This window comes from Trachymyrmex septentrionalis, unplaced genomic scaffold (assembly GCF_001594115.1).
Source record: "Trachymyrmex septentrionalis isolate Tsep2-gDNA-1 unplaced genomic scaffold, Tsep1.0 scaffold87, whole genome shotgun sequence".
In the NCBI taxonomy this organism is placed as follows: Eukaryota; Metazoa; Arthropoda; class Insecta; order Hymenoptera; family Formicidae; genus Trachymyrmex; species Trachymyrmex septentrionalis.
The window spans coordinates 4,565,313-4,570,427 of NW_017306059.1; the positions used below are offsets into that span (position 1 = coordinate 4,565,313).

Below are 5,115 nucleotides of genomic sequence, written 5' to 3' on the forward strand. Positions count from 1 at the left end.
TATATATATATATATATAAATTAATTTAAGTTATATTTCATATTAATTCATTTTGGAAATCTTCCTATTATTCGCTCTATATAAATGATCGTTTTAGATTGGTACAAATTCCGGTGGTTGTTCCATTGGTTTTTAATCCTATTTCATAATGTCGCTATAAAATGTAGTAGACACATGTGACTTAAACGAAATGAAGAAATAGGAAAACAAGCTACAGGCTGAATCCGCGTTTTACCTGGCTAAAAACAGTGCCTTCAGAATCTCTCCTACTATGTATTAGTGCGGACGTTCCTTGTTCAACTTTTTCCAACCTATTCGCCTTACCCTGCTCGCTCTCTCTTTCTCTCTCTCTTTCTCTCTCTCTCGCTTCCTCTCTCTGAAAAGTACTCTACAAACGTGGAATTTTTACTACATCCCCATGGTGTAGATCCTGACGAGGGTTCGTACGACGTTGCATTAAAGGCGAGCAGCGTTTAAAGGCGACCATGCCAGCGCGGAAAATATGTTTCCAGACATGGCTAGGAAAGCAATGGGACATAATATGTCGTTATTAGTAAACCATCCGCATCATGAGAAAGCATAAAATCCACGCCGAATACATCAGAGTGAATGCGCTGTGTCATGCAAAATATGATACGATCTGTTATAGCACCAATGTACATATCATTACTTTTTTTGCCATTACTTCAATATCAATCTAATTTTACAATATCATATGACGTTTCCTCTTTTGATTACAAAAAAATAATTTTACATCGTTAACAGAGATCAATTTGAGTTACTGGTTTTCATTTAGAACTATTTTTACGATGTCTTATTGTCAATATCGATTTGTTATCATTCGTTCTGATAATTTGAAAGCGTTGAAACGGATAATTAATTAGAAATAAATTCCGCGCTCAGTCATTTCCGCGCTCTTTTTGTTTGCTCACACCTAAAATAAGATCGATTATAAATATATATGCGCAAAAATCTTTATTAAGTTAGCAAGAGCAAAATTAAATGGATGAATTAGAATAATAGTACCTGTTTTGCACCAAATTAAATTATTTTGATCGTCTTATATATACATTGTCACTAAAAATCTAAATATAACGTACATTACTGTCGTGTCTCTAGATATACTGTACTATGTATACTATTTCAGTACCAGTCACGTATATCGGTCTTCGTATCATTAAAGATAATTTCGTAATGTGCTATTTCAAAAAAGAAAAACTATATTTAATATTATTTAATATTAAACCGGAAGAACCATTTCATTCAAGACAAAAAAAGATCATGAATAAATGGGAAAATTAATTTGTACTAATTTGTATCATTCAAAAACAATTCTATATCATTTCATTAAGAGAAAAATTTTTGATATTTGTAATTACATGTCTAATTACGACTATTACTGATATAGTATTAGTAATAATAACTATATGAGTATGTATAATTGATAACCAAAAGTGATTATAAATTATAAGTCATATTATAATAATTAGAACTGTTATTGTGATAATAATAATTATTATTATAGTAAATAAATAACAATAAACAAAGGTAAGAGTCAGACACATTTTAAATTGTAACACAATTAAAAAGAATAAATTACAAATAAAAAAAAATAAAACTAAAAAAAAAATTTAAATTCAAATATATTATAAAACATCACAAAATTCACACAAAAATTGTTGTACAAAATTAGTGATAAGATAATGTCTAAAGAAGGTTCAATCCGGTAGCCGGAACTTGTAATGTTTTATTGTTATTTATTTTGTATATGAAGAGTCTTTCTGTCTGTTAAATATTAATTGCAGTCACATTTCCAAGTGTCAATTGTATATATTTGTTCATAAGTTCTATACATAATTATTATTACTAACTACTAACTATTCTAGCAGTAACAATAATAATTATAATTAATAACACATATGTTAATTATAATTACAGATACCAAAAATTTTTCTCTCAGTGTTCCAAGAAAATTGTGGCGCTTAATATATTAAGCGAAATATGTGCCGTGGAATTTATTTCTATTCACACACACGCTGTCGCTTGCCAGGAATATCGGAGGAGGTGAGAGCGCGTGTCTTTCGCGTGCACGACCGAATATTTAATTACGCAAGTCACGGCTAATTAAATTCATCATGATGAAGACGGACTATTCGCGGCGGCGACGGTCGCGGCTTAATACCACGAACTAGTTGTGGAATTACGGTCCCATTATTGCGGCGCATTCGTCTTCCTCCCGATCCCGATGACGTGGAGGTCGACGTTATCCAAGAATCTGCAGCCAGCGGCTTAATGATGCGAACTCGCGACTACGCGACGCCTCTCCACCTCTCTCACTCTCTGCCGTGTTAGGTTCATCGAAATTATGACGCGCAACAAACGTGTCAGCGAAGTTGTTCGCTCGGCAACGATTTTCAAGCTTTACTATTGAGCGTACTTCAAGATTGAAGTCTCGAACTTTGGCTCTTGGAAATGAATAGCATAAACGCACAAGTAAAATGAAGAATCTTAGTTATCGCTTCCGTGGCTCCGAGATAAAAAAGACAATTTATTTCTCGTAAAAGTATATGTGTTGGTGACGCACATGCGTCGACTTACGGAATGAAAAAAAAGAGAGAGAAAGAGAGAGAGAGAGAGAAAGAGAAAATCACCACTTATTAAACACTCTGGAATAAAATCCACTCAAGCGTTTAAATATAATTGATACACATTGCAAGTATACTGAAAAAAAATGATTCATTCGATTACATTAATTTAGTTTCATTTCTTTCGATGAAGAATGTATGTGTTTAAATCAAATATATCATATTTGACTCAAATAAAAAGATAAGAAATAAAAACAAGTTAATGTAATCAAATGAATAATTTTTTCTATTTTTCTATCGTATTTGATTTAAATACATACTCTCTAAATATTTTTGCCATATTATTCTAAAGAGTGAAAATTAAGCCAGCCTTGAAAAAGAATGGCTCAATTTCAATCTTTAAGAACGAGATATCGCTCTATAAAAGTTTTAGAGAGTACATTATCCAACGAAAGAAATAAAAATAACTAAATTAATTTAGTCAAATAACTAATTTAGTCAACTGAACAATTTTTTTCACAGTATACAACAAAAATAGAAATAAAAACAAAATGTATTAACATACGTATTACATAACTAAATGAGCGGGAAGTGCCGATAATACACGGAGTAAGAAACAGAGAAAAAAAAAAAAGACTATGTTTCACAGAAAATAACAGATAACAGAATCGCTGTGTGTCGTTTGCTATACAATGTGATCGATGTTAACGAAATTTTATTTATCTGATACGAAACAGCGTTTAACTGAGACGATAAAAAAAATTAGAAATCTAGTCGATCGCAGATGCGCAGTGAAAATACAGATCGATGATATTTATTGATAATTAAACGGACTAATCGTTCTATTTATTCCTTGCACTCAACATCTGGCATCGGTTCTGATAATAATAATCGTATCTGCAATCACGCATACTTGCTACGTCAGTCGTCACGTGTTTGAAAAGTACGGCGGTTTGTTTACGATCGGCGTCGCGATCATTATTTATGCGCGCGCCTTATCGTCTCGGTCGATTGAATGACGCGCGTTTAAAAGTCCGGCAGTAAACAAAACCTAAATACATCACTCTTCCGGAACTGTTACGTTGAATTTTCGAAGCGGGTTTGTTGACAATCCCAAGTCCTTACTCACCGTTAGGAAAATTCCACAGAATTTCGGTCGGTTTCTCCGAGACGAGGGACAGTTCCGAGAATCTTCTTTCTTCTTCCCTCAAGGTAAAAATTTACTGCCTGATGCCCAGAGCGGAGCCTCTCTTTCTGTCCACGAATCGCTTGGGCCCTTCTCTCACTGCACTGTCATTTGCCGCACCGCGTCTGCCTCTCCTTCGTCCCTCTCGCCGTTAATCACCACACGACACAATCGAGATGCCTCCCGGAGAGTTTCGTAATGAAGACGCGCGGAATTTCTCAGCGCTCATTTCTGTTCTCTCAGTTCCACTCGACCCGTCGCGAGAAATATATCGAGGAGTATATCGCATACAATCGATTGCGAGAGATCGCGGAGATCCCCTGTGGGATTAGCACAGCGTAATAAAATCGGCGGGACGGAAGCCACGTTGGACGCGAGTCGCGGCCGCGAGCGTGATCCCTCGGGGCGGTCTTCGCGCTTGGAGGTTAGGTTCAAGCATCTGGCGTCCTTTCTCGGGCTTCTCGTTCCTGGTCAAACGTGCAAGTCGGACAGGGCACTACGCGCGATGGGAAGAGAGACGTAGCGACGTGTCGGAGTGCGCGAGATCGACGCCACGCACAACGGCGAGCGAGTGTTGCGACGTTACTCGAGTAGTTACTCCGAGGCCCTCAGCACGGGAAGACCGGCGAAAAACTGCGTGAAAACCCAGCCATGCTGACTGCGCGACCGGCGTCGGACTGCCGCGAGAACCCGAGAACGGAGCGGGGATTCAGTTGAGTGGCATCGCCCGGCTAGCGGCTAGAGGGGTCGTCCGCCCCTCTCGCGCTCGTTCTCTCTCTCCCTCTCTCTCTCTCTCTCCCTCGCTGCGGCCATCACCCCTGATCACCCCGCTACTCCACACACTCTGCCTTTCCCCCACTAGCCCGCCAGCCGTTTCCCCCTCTCCCACTGTTATTCCCTTCGGTCGTGCTCGCTCCCACTCGGCTACCCACTCGGCTTCCCCCACCACCCGACTTCTTCCGTGACTCCAGTCTCCACCATTCCCCGCAGAGGCCATAGTAGAGAAAGAGTACGAGTGTAGGACAAAGAGATCCGTTGTTGTAACGGTCGCACGAGTGGGACGAACGAAAGAGCGGTAGTGCGACGTGTGAGAAGGACGAAGATGCGCGAGACTCGGCGAGAGCGAGAACGAGAGCAGGTGACGAGTTTGTGGGACGGAGACTGCGACTCGTGTTGAAGCGAGAGAGCTGCGACGCGCGCGGATGACCTGACAAGGATGGCGCAGGTGAGTGAGTGAGTGAGTGAGTGAGAGAGAGTAAAAGAGAGAGAGAGAGAGAGAGCTGGGTGTTCCGAGAGAAACGTCACTGTGAAAAGGATAACGAATGCATCCAGCGGCGCGACAAA

General features: G+C 39.5%; 1 protein-coding gene across 1 annotated transcript in view; it reads right to left on the reverse strand.

Moving 5' to 3' along the window:
• The window catches only part of LOC108755381 (bifunctional heparan sulfate N-deacetylase/N-sulfotransferase), a 123,910-nt gene extending 119,480 nt beyond the window's left edge, over nucleotides 1–4,430 (reverse strand). The window contains exon 1 of the mRNA XM_018498329.1: nucleotides 3,715–4,430. The gene's annotated coding sequence lies outside the window, so the exon portion shown is untranslated. The remainder of the gene's footprint in view (nucleotides 1–3,714) is intronic.
• Nucleotides 4,431–5,115: the final 685 nt, after the last annotated feature.